This window comes from Mustela putorius, unplaced genomic scaffold, assembly GCF_011764305.1.
Source record: "Mustela putorius furo isolate JIRA1106 unplaced genomic scaffold, ASM1176430v1.1 tig00000430_pilon_pilon_pilon, whole genome shotgun sequence".
In the NCBI taxonomy this organism is placed as follows: domain Eukaryota; kingdom Metazoa; phylum Chordata; class Mammalia; order Carnivora; family Mustelidae; genus Mustela; species Mustela putorius.
Window position 1 is genome coordinate 4417559 of NW_025421377.1, and position 25421 is coordinate 4442979.

At 37.4% G+C, this 25421-nt stretch overlaps 1 protein-coding gene and 1 pseudogene across 4 annotated transcripts in view; one reads left to right on the top strand and one right to left on the bottom strand.

Annotated features, from left to right (window-relative positions):
* FRYL (FRY like transcription coactivator) overlaps positions 1 to 25421 on the bottom strand; it is a 259588-nt gene that overhangs the window by 181618 nt on the left and 52549 nt on the right. Inside the window, exons 1-2 of one of the 4 annotated variants that reach the window (XM_045079729.1) lie at positions 21925 to 21943; positions 10652 to 10789 (exon numbers count right to left, since the gene is read on the bottom strand). The exons of 1 other annotated variant lie outside the window; for it this stretch is intronic. The gene's annotated coding sequence lies outside the window, so the exon portion shown is untranslated. Of the gene's footprint in view, positions 1 to 10651; positions 10790 to 18413; positions 18436 to 21924; positions 21944 to 25421 lie in introns of those variants that run through there. 2 more of the 4 variants (XM_013062681.2, XM_045079728.1) reach the window with 2 other exon arrangements.
* On the top strand, positions 24187 to 25036 carry LOC101683603 (annotated as a pseudogene).

A 25421-nucleotide genomic window follows, 5' to 3' on the forward strand; every position in this document is an offset into this window, starting at 1 on the left:
TCGCCGTAAATCACAGGCTAAAGCTTTGGAATTAGGCACAGTAAAAGACTTGGATCCAAATTCCTAGAGTGTTTCCCAGTACGCAGTGATCCAGGCGTAAATGCTAGTTAGACACGATTCATCTACTTCCAGGTCAAAACTCCAAAACTTTTCGTAAGTAACGAAAGCCACCATGTATTCAACCATGTGTCGATTCTGCTGCCATTTTTTATCAGCTCAAAAACAAAGCTACAAAAGAAGCTATCATTCAGACTGAGAGGGGAGGTTAACTGGCCAAGAGAAATGAAGTAACTTGTTCAAGGACACGCAGCCAGTCACCGCGCCAGCTCAGCTCCATCTGGATCAAAGCCCACTCTGCTCCTTTCATGGTACCCCACTGCCCCTTTGCTATCGCTGCTGGGGGTCTTCCCAATAGCTCCGCCACGGGAATTCTCGAAGAGATGGAAAAGGCGCAAACAGAACACCCAATAAGGCTTCTATGTCCTCCAATAATTACAGCCTGGGAAGTGCTCCCTGACTCTTCTGAAGTCAGGGATGCTGCTTGATTTCATGACACTATGAAAGCCCCCATGCTTTCAAATCCTACTTGTATAAGCAAGAAAAACTCCTGAGCTCCTTCACATATTTACAGCAAGTTATCATGTGGGTCAGGCCAGAAATCCTGGAGCAGACGGATTAGCATTTGGAGCTCAGATTCCTCCCAGACATTGCCTTGCCCACCATCCTTTTCATCACATTTGAATTCCAAACGAGTCTCCATCTCCTTAAGTCTGTTCTGTCTACAGGCAGAAGTGCCAGAAGAAAACCTCATCTCCGTGTTCCCCAGGATCTCCTCTAAACTCTCCACTAATGGTCCAGTCTCTGAGGAAGACTTCAATGGCTCTTTACCCATCTCATTCCCTTCTAACAAGAGATTGACCTGCCACGCTAGTCCTCTAGCCAATATAGGTTGTATCAGACAAAACTGAGCTGTTCTGGAGATACCTGACCACTGAGATCAGTTCTGTAAAAACAAAACTGGAAAGATCCCTTATTAAGGAAATCCAGTTAATAACAGCACCCCCTTTTCTTTACTAGCCATATATAGATAGCAGCCTTCAAAAGTCAGCCAAGAAGGGTGCCTGGTGACTCAGTTCATGAAGCATCTGCTTTCGGCTCAGGTCATGATCCCAGGATCCTGGGACCGAGCCCTGCATTAGGCTCCCTGCTCATCGGGGGGCCTGCTTCTCCCTCTGCCTGCTGCTCCCCACCCCTCACCTTGGCTTGTGCTCTCTCCGACAAATAAATAAAATCTTAAAAAAAAAAAAAAGATAAATAAATAAAACTCAAACAAAAGGCATTTGGAATTTTATACTAAATGCTACATTCTGCTTTGTCCCTGCTAGTGAGCCGTGCTGAGTACTTCAAGAGAGGTATACCAGTGTACCATTTAAAAGTTTATTTTCCATCCCATGGAGTCATTAATGCTTTGTAATGAAATGGAATGGCATCCCAATGCATGCCTCTTAACTGCTTTTGTAAATGTCACGTGAAACGGCTCTTCACTTCATCAGCTTATGTAACCAGAGTGTTATAAAAATAATTATCAACTGCTCATTAAAGTGAAACATGGGGCCTCAAACAGTAATGCTTTATATTGAAATTAAAGTGTTTTCCTATTGAAATATAGCTCTTAATTAAAATGAAATCACTGGGAAAAAAAGATAGGCACTTTACTGGCAAAATTAAACTTGACAGATGCCCTCCCTCTTTAAAAAAAAATAGTTTAAGGGCGCCTGGGTGGCTCAGTGGGTTAAAGCGCCTGCGTTCAGCTCAGGTCATGATCCCAGGGTCCTTGGGATTGAGCCCCACCTTTGGCTCTCTGCTCAGCAGGAAGCCTGCTCCCCCCTCTCTCTGCCTGCCTCCTCTGCCTACTTGTGATCTCTGTCTGTCAAATAAATAAAATCTTTAAAAAATAACTAAATAAAAAATAATACTTTATAAATAAAGATTTGAAAACCTCAAACACTGCAGCGAGATGGAGTACAAGGAACAAATGCTTAACTTTAAAGCAAGGGCTGAGGCACCTGGGTGGCTCAGTGGGTTAAGCCTCTGCCTTCAGCTCAGGTCAGGATCCCAGGGTCCTGACACTGAGCCCCGCATCGGGCTCTCTGCTCAGCGGGGAGCCTGCTTCCTCCTCTCTCTGCCTGCCTCTCTGCCTACTTGTAATCTCTGTCTGTCAAATAAATAAATAAATAAATCTTTAAGGGGGGAAAAAAAAAGCAAGGGCTACAACTTAGGAATCCTCAAATAATTCGCTTAAGCCTCTCTGAAGTTTTAAAACTTTGTATAACTACCTATCTCACAAGGTTTGCAGGAGGACTTAAGAGAACATTTTCTCATTCAACCAGTCATTTATTGAGCAACTATTATGTGCCATATCCTGGAGCACATCAGTAGGTAGAGTTTATGTTCAACTTCCTTTCTACTTGCGGTATATAGTGAATAGGTAGACAAAATTAAGCTATTGGCAAAACAAAACAAGAAAACAGTGCCCAGAATACAGAAGGTGCTCAAAAGTTTCTTCCATCCTTAACAGTGATATATACTCAGTTCCGTTCAATCATCTCTGTTCCTGGTGAATTATAAAATCAATCTTACAACGTATTTACACTCACTTATTCTTGCCTCCAAACAGAATGAACAACAACAAAATAAAGGTTGATTCCATCAGAATAAAAATAACCCACTCCTGGAGATGGAAGAGCTTTGCATGTGTCACAACAGAAGCCGGGGGAAACACACTGCCTTATTCTTAGGATCTGACTCATGACCATGCCTAATAGTCACTGTTCTTCAGTGGTTGGACAACACTGTGGTATATTCTGAATCAGTGAAGGGCATCTTCTCCCCACCAACTTTTATGCCTGAAGATAGATATCATTTATGCCAATTCTACCAATATTTATCAGCGAAATCAGTCTTTGATCACATGGTTAGGACTCTACATCAAAAATATATGGCTAGTTAAGCATGTTATGAGTAAGATTACATACCATGAACTACTTGATTCCTTTTTCATCAAAGAGTTGGGACAGAAACGATTTACTTCTTTAACAAAATCGCAACTTTACAGAACTATATACAGCACAGTTCCTTTACTATAAATTATAACTGTTAGCTAATCATCTAATCAAAAAGCTCCATTAAAGCTGGATTCAGGGGAAACAAAGATCAATAGGTCCAATAAAAGTTTTATTTTAACTTGAAATATAAAATCCATAATTTATTCTCCAGCATTTGATATAGTGCCAGGTCCTTAAGATGAATTTGCTGATCACAGCACTGTCTGCCTTGCCTAAAGTCCAACCCATATACATTGCCTAAGATTTCCAATTTCAATTTCTTCAAAGTGGAAAGGGAAGTTGAAAGTATCTGAGGAAAAAACGCTTCCAATCTTATACACTTCTCTGACCAACCTGTAATTGAAACGCAATTTATTTTTTTCAGGAATTAATGTTCATGGAGTCTCACCCAACCAGTCTACCTTGTTTATACCAAAACAACCCCTTCTTTTCAGTCTCATACTTCACTGAATTACGTAATACCTAATTAAGTTACAGGATCACAATTACAAGCATAATTGGCATAAGCAGGTTTAGCTTAAAACACAGCCAAATCTTGGTAAGCCCACACAACTTAACCTGTTGGGTGCAAAAATGGTGGGAAAGGCTTTGGACAGTGTGCAGTGTACCACAGGCATCTGTTTAGATGTTTTACAGAGAAACAAAGGATTTCCAGCAAATCCAGTGAGTTGTTTGAGAATTTCTACAAAATTCTTAAAATATTAGATTAACTTAATATTTAGGAGGGAAAATGAAAAAGTTGATCAAAAGCAAAGAAAAATGTTCAAAATGTCAATCCTGGAAATACCTCAAAATTCTACACATATTTTTGTTAAGGAAACCCTATGCATCTATGAACACTTCTGGAGTTACAAGTAGCAAGTAAATTTCTGTATATTGCAGACTAGCTTATTCTCAATTGATTCTCTCACAAAGTATAGTGTTATCTATCCATATTACAACCTTGTCTAACATTCCTTAGAAATCACACCTTCCACTTTGAATTAGCAAGTAAACAATTTGGCAACTGATCCAAGTACAAAGCTATGAGATGTCACACTAGTTTCTCTGTAAAAGCATAGTTTGTTCTTGGCATTAGTGATATGAAATCTTTTCATAGTCTTGATTTCTCCTTTCACTGCATGAACAAAACTGTAACACCCTTTAGAAGAACTATGTACCCAGTCATATTTGCAGAACAGTCATATTTGCATGACTTCTGGCTAAACTACTGTATTATCTCTATCCCAGAACCACCAGTAAACAGGAAATAAAATTCACTCAAGCTGAGTTCCAAGCAACCTATTTGCACACTGCTGTGAATCATGTGTGTCTTATTCTTTTATTTTTATTTTTTTATTAACATATAATGTATCATTAGCCCCAGGGGTACAGGTCTGCAAATCGCCAGCATGTGTGTCTTATTCTTATGTACGATATAAATTTATTATCAAATCTTGAGATGCAAGAAAAGGAACTGATCAGTAAATTTAAATTCAAGAACCAAACATTTTAAGACCGAGTCCCTGTGCAGAAATTGCCAAAGAAGTCCTGTCAATTAATTTCAACTCACTCCATGAAGCTAAATTTTATTCTTGAAGACAAAAACCAAGCAAGAGTTCTGCAAAGAACTTGCAGCCTCTGAATTTTCAAACAATAGATTCTTCAGTACTCTATGATTCTGCTTTGCTTTGACCGTGATTAGTAAAAAGATACTACAGAGGGGCACCTGGGTGGCTCAGTGGGTTAAGCCTCTGCCTTCGGCTCAGGTCATGATCTCAGGGTCCTAGGATCGAACCCCACATCGGGCTCTCTGCTCAGCGGGGAGCCTGCTTCCCCCTCTCTCTCTGGCTGCCTCTCTGCCTACTTGTGATCTCTGTCTGTCAAATAAATAAATAAAATCTTTAAAAAAAAAAAAAAAGATACTACAGAAAATTCTTAATCATTAATTTGAGTGTTTATTTTCAAATTCACATAAATTACACATCTGTAACACTTTTTTTTTTTTTTTTTTGAGAGTGAGAGCATCACGCACAAGTGGTGGGGAGGGGCCGAGGGAGAGGGAAAGAGAATCTCAAGCAGGCTCCATGCTCAGCACAGAGCCCGATGTAGGGCCTGATCTCTGGTCACTGAGATCATGACCCGAGCCGACATCAAGACTCAGACGTTTAACCGACTGAGCTGCCTAGTCGCCTCTAATGATCACACTTCATAATTTGCATGCTTTGTTCAAAAATGTGTAAGACAGTCATTAAACTAAAAAAAGAGTCATATTAAACTAATGGGCATGGCACATTCCATTTCAGCATCAGGTCTAACCATACTGTTCATGGCACAGTAAAGAAAATCAAATGGTTCAAGAGGAAAACTTAAAGGAAAGGTAAATTTCTAATAACTTAAATAACTACACATATAAATATATTAGTATGTTTCACATACGCATACACTACTGAACACAGAACTAGGGGCTGAACAACTCACAGATTTTTTAATTTTAATTAAGACACACTAACCCATCAGTGGCCTTGCCTTCACTTCATCCACCCAATTAAGTCAAGAGCATGAAAAATGACTTCTTACCAGTACACTGTAAATGCCAACATATATTTCTTCTTAAACCTTAAAAGCTCCTCCTCCTTTCTTTTAAAATTGGATATTTTTAAAACAAAATATATGGATTCTCGGAAATATCACCCTATGTTTTAAACTGACAAGAGATAGTGTTAGGGCGAATATAAAAAAGAAACAGAGAAACGCCCTGCCCTGGGGAGCTTACATGAAGAAATTTTTGAAAGCTTACTTGGCATTGTCTGTAAAAACTTAAAATACAGATAGAGGGGTGTCTGGGTGGCTCAGTGGGTTAAGACTCTGCTTTCAGCTCAGATCATGATCACAGGGTCATGGGATCGAGCCCCGCACTGGGCTCTCTCTTCGGGAGATAAGCCTGCTTCCTCCTCTCTCTCTGCCTGCCTCTCTGCCTACTTGAGAAATCTCTCTCTCTCTCTCTCTGTCAAATAAATAAATAAATAAATAAATAAAATCTTTAAAAAATGCAGATAGAAATTTCTACTGAGAAGTAATCACACAAAAGTATAAAGTGATACACCAAGGGACATTTACTACATAACTTTTTTTAATAACTAAAAATTAAAATCATCCTAAATGTTCATCAATAAGACACTGATTGAATATATTATTATAACCACACAATGGAGAGCATTTTAAGTGAGACATATTTATGCCGTATTAAATGAAAAAGCAAGTATAAGAATAGTTGGGAGAGTAAATCTCATTATTAAATTCTATAAGTAAAAATGTGTATGCACATATTAAAATATGCACAGAAAACAACTATAAAAATATGTATCACACTTGCAGAGGGTTTACAGGAACTCTCCTCTTTCTACTAAATATTACATTAATTTATATGGGCCCATATTTATTCCCTAAGATTACAAAGCTCATACTTATGCAGAACATTTTAACATTTTGAAATGTTTAAGTCAAAAATGTAAAAACTTAAAGCATTTTTCCATCTTCTTCCTAAATGATTTTCCTGTCTTTTAATATTTTCTAGTTACTATACGCAAAACTGATTTTTCTCCTAATACATAATAACTGTCATCCTCTCAGACTTTAAAAGGTGTTATATTCAATTTTGCAAGACTATAGGAAACAAAGGCACAATGAAACAAAATAAGAATTATATTCAAAGATGTGACTTTATTGATATTTTACCCCAATTATTTATCTTCAGAACAAAAGAATGGGATGGGATATATTTTTAAAACAAAATTTAAGTGGATTCTATAATGATAGATAAAACTTGTATCTTGGGACGCCTGGGTGGCTCAGTTGGTTGAGCAGCTGCCTTCGGCTCGGGTCATGACCCCACCGTCCTGGGATCGAGTCCCACATCAGGCTCCTTGCTCGGCAGGGAGCCTGCTTCTCCCTCTGCCTCTGCCTGCCATTCTGTCTGCCTGTGCTTGCTCTCTCCCCCTCTCTCTCTGATAAATAAATAAAATCTTTAAAAAAAAAATAAAAAAAACTCGTATCTTAATTTTCATTTATATATCTCATAGGTTGTACCAATAACATTTTTTCAGTAAGTATAACACTCGTTCATCAAAATATTTTCCAAAGATCATCAAACTTTTTCTTTTATTAATGGCTTTAATCTTGATTTATGGCATCAATATTTCTCCATCTAAACTCAAAACAACAATTTTGATACTAAAAAAAATTTAGATCAAATACACCTCTACTATATTAAACATTTTTACTATTTATACTTGATTTTCAAAATAAAGATATACGCTCACTAGACTTCATCCTTGTAAAAATAATTTTACTTTCCTAAAATATTTTAAAGAATTGAAAAGAATGCATCTTTACTTTACCCAGTTGCTGATGTGGGTGTCTGTCATAATTACTGTGGCAGAAATGGATTCCATCTTTCTCATCTATGATCTTCTCTGATGAAAGCCAACTAAGACGTCTCATCTTAAGTAATCTTGGAGAGCTTTCCGGAAAACTATCTCTAGTATCCAAAACCACATCTCCCGGAAGAATGGGAGGAACGACTCTCTTTAAAAAATCCATTTTAAGGTTCTTCTGTATTACTAGACCCACAAGCACATGGAAAGATGTTTGCACCAACTTCCTGATGAGAAGGTCAGTTACACTATTTGTGTCAAAGAGCAAAGAAACGTCACGTGAACTTAGGTGGTGCCGAATGCCAGCAGGTCAACCACCAGCTGTTCCAAAGCTGATTTTTAAGACATTTGCTGTTCGCACTGATAACAAACCAGACAGCTCTAGCCCATGAAACCGCACTTCGTTCATACACAGCCATACACGTACGGGTACAATGGGTGTTAACAGCAATATGGAGACTATAAAATGCCTAGCATCTGCTTGGTTTAACATTTAGACTTTGAAAATCTAAGCTGGGATAATGTTAAGACAAATTTACTTTACTTTGGGGCGTGTCTTACTTTTTTTTTTTCCATGTCTTTACTTTTAAAGAAACTTACAACTGAAGTGCAAAACAGTAACTTGTATTCAAAAGATAATTCTTATCATTCTGAAAACTAACTGAGACCTCAGAAACATCAAGTTTTATGGGAGATTAAAAGCAGTAATTTAAAACTTTATACTGTATTACGAACCTTCCAAGGTACTTTTAAACACAAAAAGAACTCATTGCAGTCAATGGTGATTATCGATCGTACCAATGAAAACTTTGGCGTGAATTATCAAAAAAGATTGATAATTTAAAAATATATGGCCTAAAGAATGCAAAATTGAAGAATTTAAAGTATAAATATTTAGTTCTATAAATCCAGTAATCAACCTTACATAATTTAATTCCAAATAACTGAGCATTCTACTAAATATTTTGAAATAACAAAAGCAGCTGATCCTACTGCCTTACTGTAGTCCAGAAGCCGGACAAAATATGTCAGTGAAGTGTGCCTACATGAGACTTTAAGAACTGAAATTAGTACCTCCTTTTCTCCTTTTCTTTGCCTGCCCTCTGGTGGGGGTACAAAGTGAGCAAGAAGTAAATAAATAGAAGGATCACGTAAGATAGAAACTCCCTATGTAACCAAATTTATAACTTTGAAGGATATACATTTTAATAATAATTTTTAAAAATCTGATTCACTCAGTGAGTGAGCACAATCTCATTCTAATACTCAAACAAAGAAAATAATTTACATTATTTTAAAAGATGAAGCATAAAAGTTTATATAGCTATCAGGAAATATTGCAATATAAAGGGGTGCCTGGCTGGCTCAGTCGGTTAAGCGTCTGTCTATGATCTCTGGGCCCTAGGATCGAACCCCAGATGGGGCCCCCTGCCCAGCAGAGAGCTTGCTTCTCCCTCCCCCTCTGCCACTTCCCCTGCTTGTATGCTCTTTCGCTCTCTCTCGTTCTATCGCAAATAAATAAAATCTTAAAAGAAAAATCTTTAAAAAATCTAAAAAGAGGGGCACCTGGGGAGCTCAGTGGGTTAAAGCCTCTGCCTTCGGCTCAGGTCGTGGTCCCGGGGTCCTGGGATCGAGTCCCACATCGGGCTCTCTGCTCGGCAGGGAGCCTGCTTCCTCCTCTCTCTGCCTGCCTCTCTGCCTACTTGTGATCTCTGTCTGTCAAATAAATAGATAAAAATATTTTAAAAATAAATAAAAAAGAAAAATCTAAAAAGAAACAAAAATCTTTAAAAAAAAGAAAAATTCAGAACTTTTGGTTCTAAATTGCTGAGTGTTTAATCATTATTCTACCACATTGTGAAGTCAACTATTTTTTATTTCATTCATTTAAAAGATATTAATTGAAGGTCCTCTACATGTAAAGCAGCAATATATTATTAAGGTTCAGGGAAAATTAAGAGGATTTATTAATACGTATCCTGTGTCCGGGAATCCTATAGTAAAAATGAAGGAAAAACAAGGAAATCAAATGAAAGACTTAAATTTCTTACCCTAAAGCAGGACCGTACTTACTAGAAAACAATGTTGACTTTCAAAAAATACTCCTAAGAAATGGATGTTCTCTTAACCCCCGAGCATGAAAGGATAAAAACTCCTATCTGTACAGCCTATTCCCCACACACAGAAAAAAACAACTGGTTAGAACCGTAATCGGTACGTCTGAAGAGCTGAGAAGCTACTGCTGTGTCTTCTGGGGTCTTTCCCTCTACTTCTCAGTAGATAGGATCACATATTCTTTCCAACTTCGGTTTGTGGTTCTCTTGAGGTCCCGTTATAGGTCTCCCTTATCTTATGGAGCCCAGAAACAGTGGTTTATAACACAGGCTGATAATGGAGGGCAAGTTCCTTTCTTTGTTCATGATATACAAGATAACCGCCTGTGTCTCTATGAACCCCACTTTCTCAACTGCACTTTCAACTGGCGAAGGAAAAGGCAAGGATTAGGTGTTACAGAAGAAGTCACAAGATTTTTCTCAGATTTCTCTTTCCACAGATGTTTGCTGAGCGCCTTCTACAATGGCCTGTGCAATGTACAAGGGCACTGAAAATATGTCTCTGCTCCCAAGGAGCTTACGATTTATTTAGGAAGGGAAAGAAACTCTCACAACTACAGTTCTTCCTGTGGGCTTGGCCAAGGCTTTGTTAAACCAGCATTGTGGTTTGATTTCCTCTGCCTAATCTGCTTCCTAACCTCCCCTCTTGGCAGGTGTTGATCCCTAACGAACATCCTGGAAGCCAGACTTTTTCAACATCAGCTTTGGAAGGACCCACCCTGAGACATACAGTATGGGGAAAGCACAGCATTTCAGGGACACTCCAGTGACAAGACTGTGCCCATCACTAGCTAAATCTATGAGGAAAGGCCATGAAGTCTCGTTGCTTGTTGATATTTCTAAGATCTTGGGTTGATGATCACAGCTTCCAACTCCTGGTACAGGAGTCAGGATTAAAAAATTATACTAGAAGTCAGTCACTCACATCCAGCATTTAAAAATCTTTTTAGACTGCACAGTCATTATTCAGTCTTTAGAATATTTATTATCATCTTACCGGAGAACTCAAGACAGTAATTTCTCGGTGGTAACTTGAATCATCTAATCCTGACTGTGGTGGGACTCTTGAGCAGTAGTTCTGAGAGTTAAGCATTTAGGTGTTAATCATCCAAGATTCATATAAATGGCTTCAGTTCTAAAGGGAAACAAAATATAAGATTTACACATAAGATACATTTCTAAGTACGTTTGTGGTGCTTATAGCCGTCTTTCCTTCTGAACAGATGATAAGGGAGAGTCACTGAGTGCTGTCAGTCATCTTTAATACTGCTGCACTGTATTTTTTCTAAATCTGTTATTACGAAAAAACTCAAACCAATTCAAAATTATTGAGAATAGTATAATGACCCCCACCGTTATGAACTCCTAGCAAACTATATTTCACTGATACCTCCACCCACCCCTCAACCCCTTAGCCCACCAATCTGGATTATCCTGAAGCAAATTCCTGACATGGTACCACTGCATCTGTAGATAATTCTTTATCTCTTTAAGGTACAAATTTACTTTTTAAACATAAGCCAATTATGATAATATCTACAATTAACTAATTATAATTTATAACATCAAATACCAATCAGTGCTCAAATTTCCCCAACTGTATCAGAGTATTTTTTTTAAGTTCGTTCTAATCCAGATCTAAACAAAATCCATATAGGCAATTGTTACTGGGTCTCTTAAATCCGTTTTAATCTACAGTTTCCCCTCTTCCTTTCTTTTCTTCACAGGGACAAGTAATGCTTTTACTAGCCAATGCTTGAACTAACATGTCAATACCTTCATTATACAATAGAATAAACAAATTTGCAAAGTAGTTGATATACCCATGAGGCCTAGTATTTACTTCATTTACAGAAAAGTTATGGGATACATATTTTTTGAAGTCCTATTATATTAACTGATGGAGTTATGGGTTATAAGTTATTATACCACATCTAAAACAACTGGATGGGGGCGCCTGGGTGGCTCAGGGGATTAAAGCCTCTGCCTTCGGCTCAGGTCATGATCCCAGGGTCCTGGAATCGAGCCCCGCATCAGGCTCTCTGCTGGGCGGGGAGCCTGCTTCCCCCTCTCTCTCTCCCTGCCTCTCTGCCTACTTGTGATCTCTGTCTGTCAAATAAATAAATAAAATCTTTAATAAATAAATAAAACAACTGGATAGTTACTAAGAATAAAACCAATGAACACAGAGAGTTATCTTTTTACTATACATAAGAACTCAGGTAATTGTACATATTCCATGTTTTTAATACCACTGAAAGTCTTGGCATTTTTCAATAGCTAAATAGGCCACATTTTAAAACTGGCATTGAATATTCAAATTAACTTCATTTGAAATCATAACCGGTTTTTTACTACTTTTTTTCTGTTTAATGAATTTAATCTCCAACCCAAGAGAAAGGACTAACTACTCTCTGAAATATTAATTTTGAACTTAACCTTAATTTAAAATTCCCTTAGCCAAGTTAGAAAAATATGATATTCTATTTGCTGACAGGCATAACTGATTAAATCATGATTAAAACCAAACCTTCGAAGCCAAAGAACTTATAAATATGAATATTTTGACTGCCCCACCAAGTTATTTCTGAATCTGTAAACAAAACGATATCCGCAATTCTACCATAATTCTTGATACTGTTTTATCATCTTAGGTCATGGAATCATTTCTCCCTCAAAGCAAATAAAGCTTATATGACAAACAGCCCATCTTTCCTGTCTATATTGGGTAGTACAGTCACAGAATAGTCTGTATTTAATGAAATTTAAACTTTCACTTCCTCTTCTAGGACAAATCACAAAACCAATTACTCCTAGAGTACAAAGCAGTTTTAGGAATACTATAACTTCAAAGAGGACCGATTTGTACCAGGATGCCCAGGTCTCTCATTGTGCTTCTGTTTTGAATTTCTTGTTCAGACACAGCAAAAGCTAATGCCATGCTTTTTATAAAAATGTGTTTTCTCTTCTTGTAACCATATTGTCAGAGCACTGTGTCATTTCAAGACTTCCCAATCTGTCTAGAATTTTCAATGACTACTTAACGATACAAAACCTTCCTATTTCCAACTTCCACTTTTGATCAAATAAACATAGGCCTTTGGTTACCTTGGGAAATGGTTGGTTTACACCTCTCTGGCCTTCATTATGGGTTATAGTCATTTTTAGCAGGGTTGGGTTTTATTGTTTTCCTTTTGGTTTGGGGTTTCTTTCTGCATGTCAATTGTCCTCTCCATCTTGTGTCCATATATATTCACTTAACATGGGACTCATTTTAACTCTCCTTTCACTTGATTAATTTGGAGAATATTTTATCTACAAAAAGAGTCATTTCTATTACTACTTTGATAATACTACTTTTGACATGGTTAAGGTCAAACAGGTTGTAACTGAGGTCCTGGTGTACATGTAATCAATGCTATAGTTTCTTATTTTAAGAAAAAAGTCATATAAACAAGAGTGACCTGCAGAGGTCAGTTGGTATTGGGCAACACTGAAGAAACTGTAAATAGTCAACCAACACAAGCTTTGAGGAGTAAGGCTTTAAACATGCAGCAAGAAAAATGGTCTAGAAGCGTCCATGTGCAATAAATAAAGAGAACAGTGGCCCAGCTCTGGTGCTCGGGAGGATCTCAGGTCAAATGAAGTCCTCCAAGGACAGCCTTGTTTCACTTCAGCCCAAAAGTAAAAGAGAAAGTTGAATGGGTGTTCAGATAGCACATTAACCTCATTTCCTTTCTGAACAGGATTACTAGAATTATAAAGAACAGAAATCTATAAATTTAATGTATCTTAATTGTAGGAAGACACTTGAAGTATAGGTCTATAATTTACAATGATACAGAAAATAATCTCAGGCAAACAGAGCAAAAATTAAGAGTAAATGAATCTCAGGGATGTTCATTATAATATTCTTAATGCTTGTCTATATACTTCATAATTCCAAAAGGAGAACAAGGCAGTTATGACGTCTAGCACAAAGTAGAAAGAAAAGAAAAGAAAAACTTAATTATTACATAACTGATGAGAAGGCTGCTTCATAAAGAAATGGAAATCTCTGCTTACTGTGTTTTTAAGGAAAAAGCTGTTAGAAAATGCCATAGAAATGGTTATCCCACTAGGTGAAATAATTAACTTCAAGGATTCCAACTCAAAACTCTAAATTTGACTTCTGGATGTATTTGATACTTACACGGTTGACCTTGAACAACATGGGGTTAAGAGTGCTGACTTACGCACAGTCAAAAATCTGCTTAGACTTTGACTCCCCAAAAATTAAACTGCTAAACTTCCTGTCAACCATTGACAGGAAGCCTTACCAATAACAAACACTTGCTTAACACATATTTTGTAGGTTGTATGTGCTATATACTATATTCTTACAATAAGGAGAAAAATGTTCAGAAAATCATAAGAAAAAAGACATACTGCATTTATTCACAAAAATCCATGTCTACGTAGACTGGCACACTTGCAAACCCGTGATGTTCAAGGGTCAACTGTGCTTGAATACTAAAATATGTAGGGACTAGAAATTCATTATATTTCAACTAAAGAAAGAAACCAGATTGCAAGATATGTAATCTAGGAGGGCAAATTCCTGCCCTTCTATTAAAATTATTCTGGGAATCTCACAAGGCCTGTTAAAATGATGCAAAAGACCAAAATGATTCAAATGTTCTGACAGCCTTTTAGAATAAGGATGTGATCGTTTTCAAATAAATTTAGAATAATCACAGCTCCTATTCACAGTAGCAAAATAATTTGGAAAAATATAAAATCCAGTAATTTTTATAATCTGCCAAAAATTTTATAAAGTATGAGAAATCTATTCACATAAAATCAAGTGCAGGCAGCAAACAATTATTCAAATATCTTTTATGTCTGACTGGTAAAAATCATTAACATAAAAAAAGTACCATCATCCCTTTAATTAACAAAGAAAACTGATGATTCACAAAATCTACAGCTTCCATCACAGTTCAATTTTTAGAAATTCACTTTTTCTCTAATTTTAGAAATGCTATCGTTTTTACAATTTTTAAACTGGGCTTGCACCTTTACCCTTCTGTTATTCTTTTTAACCTTCTCCCAAATTTCAATTTTAAGGAGTACAAAATTTATTACACTAAGGTAATCACAGATTATGCTATATTACCTGCTAAAAATGCTGTATAATGGTACTGAGCTAAAATAGGGTTTCACTGCAAAAAAAAAAGAAAAAGAAAAAGAAAAGAAAATCTAAATTTCTTGCTGATAAAGCAACGTTCTCTGTAGGTAAATTTATCAACATTTTGTTGATTTTACATTTTTACCCAGAATAGCAGTTGTTATCATACTACTTGATCTAATGAAAACAAGTGGCAAAATTTTCCATTCAAAAATTTAAGGGGAAGTTTTGTACAAAGGTTTCATTCATTGAATCAAACGAAAACAGCACCAGAGCACTAGCACTACATTTTCTAATATACTGATGAATATGTATGGTTTAGAATAATTTTCCTATTACATTTCCATACTGGCATGGAAAAAGAAGAGGAATTCAATCCCAAAAGTATCATACCAATGTTCTGCCTACTCATCTAGATTTAAACACCAAGAGAAAAATTTTATTTTTCGTATTTTTTAAAAAGATTTTATCTATTTATTTGACATAGAAGGAGTACAAGCACCGGGAGCAGCAGGCGGAGGGAGAGAGAAGTGAGTTCCCCGCAAAGCAGGGAGAGCCGACACGGGGCTCGATCCCAGGACCCTGGAATCATGACCTGACCCAAAGGCAGACTCTTAACCAACTGAGCCACCCAGGCATAACCAAGAGAAAAATTTAAAATAAATGTAAAAGCAGATCATTAAGACATCAACCTCACTAAATCTGGAATGTATTCCAATCTCTAACTTCTATAAATCTATCACTATCCATGCCATATATAAATGTACAGAAATCATACATTCAACAAAGACTTATTAAGCAGACCTACATGCCAGGAACAGATAGAGAAGTGAATAAAACAGACAAAAATCCCTGACCTCATGAGGCGCACCCTCCAACAGAAGCTTGTGTTTTGGGGAGTCTTTCATTTAAAAATCTGAAAAAAACTGCTGAAGGTCTCTCCTTCCAAAATGCACATATATACCTAATTTTGCAGTGTATGAACCCTTCTAATCCAATCATTAATCATGGGTTAAGAAACCCTGATAAAAATCCTCCTTGTGTTTATTTTCTAGTTCTGCCGTTTATAGCAGTTTCATAATTTTACTGTTCATAGTAAAAAAAAAAATAAATAAAATAACTTTTTCTCCATTAAAATACTTATAGCCTTCAAATTTCAATGTAATGTTTTCTATTTATTCCAATCGTACCTCTTACAAATTTCTAGGCTGTCAGATTACCTTTTATCAATATTGGTCTTTCTAAAAAACTCAATCCTAATGTCTCTGGTAGCTTCACAAGGAAATTTTCTGATTTCATTAATTATTCTCTGGACCCCCTTGAGTTAAAATCCCCTTCCCACTACCCAAATCTCCTGTTAGTCTTTGAAGCAAGGTCACCTACAGAATCTCTGGAAGAAATATGCTCAAGAGAAACCACAATAAAACCTTAAATCATTTAACAGAAACTATCAACTAATTAACCAAAAATTTTCTGTTTTTGCTTGTCACAAGAACAGTGCCTCCTTAGAAAATAATAAAAAATGGGGAAAGGTCTTTTTTCTTTAAAAATGCAACCCCTAAAATATTTTCTGGGGTCACTACAGTCTCTAATCAAGGTGCTGTCTGTTTTATATGTATAATTTTTAAAGTTATACAATGGAAGTCACACCCTGAGGTCCTATCAGGTAAAACATCAAAGAAACTGCATGCAAATATGGTATGAATATTTTGTACATTTTTATAAGACAATTTCCAATAAAAAGGTTGCTGGGCTAATTCAAGTTTTCAGTTTTTCAGAAAAATGAAAAAGCAAATGGTCGCAGGGCCATAGAAGTAAATGAGCACCACAGAAACTCCCAAAGTTGGTCTCTTCTCTCTTCCTGTTGACGGTCTCCAGCAGGCTTAGAGAAGCCTGACTTTTTATAAGAGCAACTATGAAAGCACAAATTCCCCTTGATGTTTAGATGATCTCTTTCTCCCAAATTTATAGCCCCCAAACAACTTAAGTCAAAGGAGGAATGATCATTTGTCATCTTCAATCTCAAGATTTGTATCAAAAGCTTTTAAGATGTTTTTATATTCTTTGACCCAATAATTCTACTTCTCAGACCTTTTTTCTAGGAAGATAATCAGAAGTACACATACAGATTTATTCGCAAAGATGTTCACTGTACCATTATTCCTATGAGCAGAAAGCTATAGAAGAGGCACAGAAACATACACCACGGAATATTCAGGAAATAAAGTGTTATCTGTCAATTAAATAAGACTTTTTACTACTATACCACAATAGTCACCATATATCTTAAGGTAAAAAGAGAGTAACCGAACAGTATTTAGAGTATTTTTCCAAATGTTTGGGAGTTAAAACTACATTTGGAAGCAAAGAATAGGGAAGCCTGGTTGGCTCAGTAGGAAGGCTGTGAGACTCTTAACCGCAGGGTCATGAGTTAAAGCCCCATGGTGGGTGTAGAGATTACTACAAAAACTAAACTGGATCAAAAAAAAAAAAAAAAAAAAAAAAAAAAAAAGCAACATCAAAAAAAAAAAAAAACTAAACTGGAAAAAAAAAAGCAAACAATATAAACATAGAAAGATAGAATCAAACTGTCAAGGCGCTGAATCTCTGTGTCCCTATTGCCTCACCTACAAAATAAGAATAATAAAACCTCTCACAGCTATTAGGAGAATTAAGTATAAAAGATGAAAAATGTTTAGTGACTGACACACAGTAAGTACTGAATAAATGTTTATTATTTATTAATTTGTATCACATATTCTGACAACCTGATGTGTAACACTTCCAAAAAACTGTAATGAAGAAATAAAAATCAGTCATAATTCTAACACCTAGAGAAAGCCGCTTACTAATTCATGTTAATATCTGGGTTCATTTCTTTCAGGTCTTTCGATATGGACTAGATGTTTTATAAAACTGGTGTCACACTGTATCATTTCTAGCAATTACAAAACATTTTATAAATACATTATGTGCATTTAATCATTTCATTATTATTGAGTGAGGTTCAACTCTTCACTGTTATAAATAATATTGCAGTAAATATCTTAATTGGCAGTCTTTGTATACATTTTTTTTTAAGATTTTTATTTATTTATTTGACAGACAAAGATCACAAGTAGGCAAGAAGCAGACAGAGAGGAGGAAGCAGGCTCCCTGCCGAGCAGAGAGCCCAATGCAGGGCTAGATGCCCGGACCCTAGGATCACGACCTGAGCTGAAGGAAGAGGCTTTAACCCACTGAGCCACCCAGGCGCCCTGTATACATCATTTAAATTCCCTCAAGAAAGAATCTAGGACCAAAATTTCTATCTCAAGCCATGTGAAAGGCACTTGGCTTCTTTCCCCTGCTGACCTGTATGGAATGCAGACACACACTAGGTGTTCAAAAATGCTGACTTCTCCTTTTTCTCCAGGGGCACTTAGAAGATAATCATTTGCTTTCTCACTGTAACTTTTCTATTGTTTTTTGACACAAATGCTTACCAAGTATTTCACTTTTTTTCATTTAGCCCATTTAAAGGATCTCACATTTCCTTTGTATCGCTCTAATATCCCCAACACAATCTGAGTACTCAGAACTTCAGTACCTTCCCCAAAAGGTGAAGATTCTAGCTTTATAGGTCTAGAAATGAAGTCCTGGTCTCTTGGCAACACATCCTGAAATATTTATGGATGATGTTTCATGGCCAGGAGACAGCATCAAGGTACCTGGGAACTGGAGAAAGGGAGTGGGTAAAGGTAACAAAAAGTTGATAAATGTTGAAGCTGGGGATGGTCACATGTAAAAAAATTACATTTTTTAATTACCTTTGGTGGGAGACATTGTTTTTAAATCTTTAAAAAATATAATTATTAAAATCTATAAAACAATGGTAAGTTTTAGCTTGTACCATAATTCTTACAGATTAATTCAATGATCATAAAAAAAAAAGCAAGACCAAACATATTTAAGCCAAATTCGAAAGCGAAGTAAACAACCACAGTATTTAGAATCTCTCAATTATACTTGCCAGTAATTCCCACAGATAAAAACATACTACAATGCCTTTTTCCAAACCATGGCTTCAGCATACCATGCTGATTCTCCAAAACAATATTAGTATTTATATTGTGCATTACAAGAATACAATTATGCCTCTGTATGTGCCCACATGAATATCTGATAAGTAGTTTTATTATGTACTAGTATTAAATAATCCAAATTCTCTTGGTGCTTAAATCACATCTTGGTACCAAGTTAGGCACATTGTAAACAACACTTACAGATTAACAGTTAGCTCCACCGACATGTTTTTTGTACCCAGAGGCAGTGCAATGAAAAAAACAACAAACAAACAAACAAACAAAAACCTCACTGCATGACTTTTATTCAGATGAACTGTGGTAAAAAATCACCTGTGTATATTTCTACCTGTGTAGAAAAGTTTACCCTGATGTCAGGTCACGACAGCAAGAGAGCATTGCAAAAAGAAGAAGTCATATATCTAGGGATAAGTATCAATGGCTGCTCCCCAGGTTTAAAATAAAGGTGAAATAGACAGATTAGAGAGATGTTTCCAAACTCTCCTCTGCCATAAAAAAAAAAAAAATTAAAAAAAAACACTGTATATAAATGTACTTATAATACATTTTATATAACAACCCAGAATATATATATGTGTGTGTGTTATGTATACATACACACACCCACATGATACGCTTGAAATAATAATCCGCAATACATTTTGGTAAGTCTCCAATCTATTTTTAAAAAGTGTTACATTCTAGTCACTACCCACTAAAACAATTTCTTGAGTTCATAGTTTTAAATCCCTAGACTTAAAAAAAAATGGCCCACAATTCCTCCTGCTTACTAACAAAGGAGATGGAAGAGATACTTGAAAAGCTACACATTTCACTCCAGCCAATCATCCGCCTGCTAGAACTCTCTCCCCGGCACAGAAAATGACATTATTACTTATCTGGGAGGATGGGGAGGTGGGGGACAGAAAACAATGAAGTGGGTTGGAATCAAAAGACTGCTGCTTACACACACACACACACACACACACACCCATCCAAGAGAAGATAATCTCTTACATTTATTTATTCCTGTTCTAAAATTCTGTGGTTCTAAGAACTGGCTCTGACAGTATGAGTCCCAAAAGGGTAAAAAATTCATCGTTGCATCTCCCACAGTGCCTAGCAAAATGGCTTTCATAAAAATAATAAAGCACTAAATAAAAATTAAATTTGACTATTAATATACAAACTAAGCATATTTTTATATATTAGTTATTATAATTTTATATATTTACATATAAATGTAAAGGTTTCATCAAACCTACGCTGTCTACACACTATTAAATGTAAAAAAAAATCAATGCTATTGTGTATTATTTGAAATCTCACAAGCATAAAAATATAAAATATATTATGTGTATATCTACATATGTATCTGTATATATAATATCTATGTGGCAAAGCAAATACCATTTTAATTACATTGTCCATAAAGGGATAAAACAACTCACTGTAAAATTATTCTAAAACTCAGAATCAAATTATACACTAACTTTTAGTTTCAATCATACTTTTTCCCCCCTACCTGCTTAATGATATTATTAATTAGTAAAGAAATCAGCAAAACTAGGCCCTGTACAAACAAAAAATAACAGCAAACAACTGGGCAATATAAAACTTTCATAATTCAACCATGATTTATAGTACTCCGAAGTTCACCAGTTCTTGGTTCAAATGATCTCCTCTGGTTTTGTCTTAGAAGGAACAGTTTTCTCCAAAAAAAAAAATCTCAATGACATCAAAGTTTTGCCTATATATATTAACTTTCAGTAAATTATTACAGTTTAATTGAAGCAGGGCAGTGGTGGGGAGGAAAGAAGAGCCTACATAAAGGACTTTCAATTTTAAATCCCAATAAGACTTTTGATAGGGGTTCCTGGGTAGTCCAGGTGGTTAGGTGGCCAACTCTTGATTTGGGCTCAGGTCATGATCTTAGGATTCTGGGATCAAAATCCGTATGGCTCCATGCTCAGTGCAGAGTCTGGCTGGGATTCTCTCTCTTGCTCTCCCTTTACTCTACCCCTGCTCTCTCGCGCTCTCTCTCTCTAAAATGAATAATCTTTTTTTTTTTAAAAGATTTTATTTATTTATTTGACAGACAGAGATCACAAGTAGGCAGAGAGGCAGGCAGAGAGAGAGAGGAGGAAGCAGGCTCCCTGCTAAGCAGAGAGCCCAATGCGGGACTTGATCCCAGGACCCTGAGATCATGACCTGAGCTGAAGGCAGTGGCTTAACCCGCTGAGCTACCCAGGCACCCTAAAATAAATGATCTTAAAAAAAAAAAAAAAAACCTTTTATAAATAAGGACAATAAAGCCAATCCCTATACCTTTTATAAGCTATAAAATGCCAAGTGATGCATCAGAAGACCCCTTTCTCAAAATAACCTGAAAACTACAACACAACTTTCACCTTCTTTCCATAAGGTCTACCTAAAATTCCTATTAGTTTGAGGTTTCGAATTACTTGGAAAAAAATTTGAAAATTTAACATAATTAACATAATTTCTGAGGAAAATGTTTACAAACGTTTTCATTACTAAAAGGATATTTTTTTTAAGATTTATTTATGTTGGGGGGAGAGAGAGCACGAGCCAGAGGGGCAGAGAGAGAGAGAATGTGCTAAGCACAGAGACTGACCTCGTGACCCTGAGATCATGACCTGAGCCAAACCCAAGTTAGACACCAACCAACTGCATCACCCATGCACCGCTAAAAGAATAATGTATTTTATTTTATTTATTTACTTTAATTTATTTGACAGACAGCAATCACAAGTAGGCCGAGAGGCAGGCAGAGAGAGGGGCGGGGGAAGCAGGCTCCCTGCTGAGCAGAGAGTCTGATGCAGGGCTCGATCCCAGGACCCTGGGGGTCATGACTTGAGCCGAAGGCAGAGGCTTTAACCCACTGAGCCACCCAGGCACCCCCAAGAATAATGTATTTTAATGAGAAATTCCAAATTTCCAGTTCTAGTTAACATTTCCCACCTTTTCCCAGATTTCTAGATTTTAACTACTAAAAATCAAAATTAAACATACCTTGAAAAAGCTTCATGGAGAAGGACTTGAAATGCTCCTTGAAAGAAATAAAGGAAACAGAGAATTTGCACTGGCATAAGAGAAAGAAATAAGAATGGGTATGATGGGAGTGGTAGAGGATACAGGATAGGATTAGTTTCTCTTGAGCTCTTTCATTAAAGATTTGTTAGCAATAACATCCAACGATATTACTGGACCAGTTAATGAGGAGTCTCCACAAGCCCCAGGGAGATATGCACTTAACTCATGGTCAAGCCTGAGTTCCCAGGATGTGCACTAAGTGGTACCTACAGAGACACAACCACCACCACCCAGAAACTTACAGACCAGCCAGAAGAGACAATGTGTGATGACAGTTTCAGGTGCTTTGGCAAAAGTTACCCAAATATGTGCAAGCAACAATCAGATACAGACAAGGGAAACAATCTTCAGTGTAAGTGGAAGAGGGGACAGGAAAGACCTCTCCAAGTAAGCGGGGCTCACCATCTCTGCAGTCAGAAGACTCACTGCATCGACAATCTGGGACTCTACAGACAACTTTTTGCCTCTCTTGGAGGAGACAGCTAGCTGTTGATTAAAAAAACAAAAAACTGGGACGCCTGGGTGGTTCAATCAGTTAAGGTGTCTGCCTTTAGCTCAGGTCACGATCCCAGGGTCCTCGGATCAAGTCCCACATAGGGCTCCTTGCTCAGCAGCAAGCCTGCTTGCCCCTCTGCCTGCTGCTCCCCGCTGCTTATGCTTGCCTGCTCTCTATGACAAATAAATAAAATCTTAAAAAAAATTTTTTTTAAATAAATAAGATAAATTAAAAATAAAATTTTTTTTAAAAGCCAATCATTTAAGTAACCTATTAAAGCTCAAAAAAACATGATTGTAGGCCTGTGAGCCACAGCTTCCCCATGTGACAAGCTCTGAAGTTGGGTGCTATCCCATACCATCCTTGTTACGCAACGGTGCCTGGCTTTATCCCAGAAATGGTGATCTTGGGGACGCCTCCTCCCCATGTTTATGAAAGGAAGTATTGTGTAGGGTGAGGTTTACACTGATTGACAGGTCCTCTCGCTCTAGAAATTTATAGAAGATGAGAAGCAATTTCTTCAGATCAAAATCCTCTGTATGGAAAATAACACGTTTCAGAGTCAGTAACAAAACAACATTCCAAATGAGTTTGGTCACTATGGATGACCATATAGAACATGCCACACAGCTTCAGCCTTCACATTCCAGCTCACGCAGTAACTCTAAAAGGACTGCACACAAAAGTCCAAAAACCCCACCCTACTCCACCAATAGGCTTTATTCTTCACAGCGGTTAAGTCAGTTTAAACAAATTACAAATATAAGAGGGTAGAATTCAGAACTGGTTCACTGTATCCAAAGAAATGGTGCCCTAAAAATGCAAATTAATTAAGTAGCCAATAAGAATGAAAAAAACAACCACTAATTATTGGAACAAACCCATAACTTCTGTAAATGTTCAACTTTGCAGCTACGGAAACTGACAAAGCTCCTAAATGAATTAAGAATACCATTCATCTGGATTCTTTTATCCTTTAAAAGAATAAGCTGTTGGGGCACCTGGATGGCTCAGTAGGTTAAAGCCTTTATCTTCAGCTCAGGTCATGATCTCAGGGTCCTCGGATTGAGACCCACATCGGGCTCTCTGCTCGGCAGGAAGCCTGCTTCCCCCTCTCTCTCTGCCTGCCTCTCAGCCTACTTGTGATCTCTGTCTGTCAAATAAATAAATAAAATATTTTTTTTAAAATAAGCTGTTATATATAAAGTTCTACGCAATAAAGTTCTTAATCTAAAATGTAATTATGGGGGCGCCTGGGTGGCTCAGTGGGTTAAGCCGCTGCCTTCGGCTCAGGTCATGATCTCAGGGTCCTGGGATCAAGTCCCGCATCGGGCTCTCTGCTGAGCAGAGAGCCTGCTTCCTCCTCTCTCTCTCTGCCCGCCTCTCTGCCTACTTGTGATCTCTGTCTGTCAAATAAATAAATAAAATCTTTAAAAATAATAATAATAATAATAATAATAATAATAAAATGTAATTATGATTTCAGTGTTTTTATATTGACTCTGAACCTCAGAGTTAAAGATTTAAGCATAGTTATGTATTAATTATTTAATGAAAAAAGAACAAACTTCCTGTATTGAAAGTTAAAAAAAAAAAAAAGATGGGGGGGGGAGCCTGCTGTGGTAGGAGGGGCCATTAGGAAGAGAAATCTGGTGTTCCTTGAGATGGCCTGATAGAAAGGAGTCATGCTTCCAGCCAACCCGTGCCCCAAGAGCTGCTCTCTGGCTGCTTTTGTCCTTCAAGTACAGGAACCATTTGAAATCTCAGGAACGGTAGCCAACGTGACCATCCAATGTGGCAAGACAAACCTCATGGGGCTACACGCAGTTTAGTGAAAAGAACTGGGACCAACCTGTCCCGGATGCCAGGTCCCTGGACACCCTTCAAGACCCTGCCCAACATGTTCAACCTGCGTCCCCATTCAGGGTGACATCACCTCGACAAATGCAGATCAAGAGGAACCATGTGCCCGGGTCAGGGGTGACACATAGCTCCTGAGACATACCTGGCAGCCAAACCCTCAGATTGTTATGCACCACAATACCCGGTACCCAGCCTGCAGGGGTCGGAAGAGAAGTTCCTGACCTTGAAGAAACCAGCCTTGCCAGTGCCCTAAGCCACACCACAGAAGTGCAAGATGAGCTAAGCCACCTGCACAGCCAGATTGCTAAGATACTGGCAGCTGATTCAGCTTTGGGTTCATTAACAACAGATGTCTTATCTCCAGGAAGTTTAAATGTCTCTTCTCCCTTTTAGGATCCTCCACCCACTGTACAACTTCCCTTGACATCCCCAAGGAGACCAAGGTACAGGTCCCTGAGCTTCCACCAGTCCCACTGCTTTGATCTGCCAGCCCCGAATGTTGCAAACCGCAACACAGGGCCCCCTGCGGCTCGTCTGAAGAGGGTAACTGTGTCTCTCTGTCCAAGGCCAACAGCTTTGCAGAAATGATGGGGATCCTGAAGGACTTTCGCCAGATGGAACAGAGCCAAGATCTGGCTCTAATAAAAACCTCGGAAAAAAAAGACCCTTAATGACAACAGAGATAAATAATTTACCTGATAAAGCGTTCCCAGTAATAGACATAAAATGCTCACCAAACTGAGGAGAAGAATGGATGAACACAGAAAACCAACAAAGAGATGGAAATCTTCTGGAAGTACTAAACAGAAGTCCCAGAGCTGATGAACAGGATAACTCAATGGAAAAAGACAAGAGAGGGGTTCACCAGCAGACTAGATGAAGCCGAAGAAAGGATAAGTGAACTCAAGGAAAAGGCAGGAGAACTCCCCCAATCAGAGCAGCAAGTAGGAAAAAAAAAAATAAAAAGTGAAGATAGCTTAAGGGACTTATGGGACAACATCAAATTGACTAACATTCTCCTTACTAACATTCTTCCTCCCAGAAGGAAAGAAAAAAC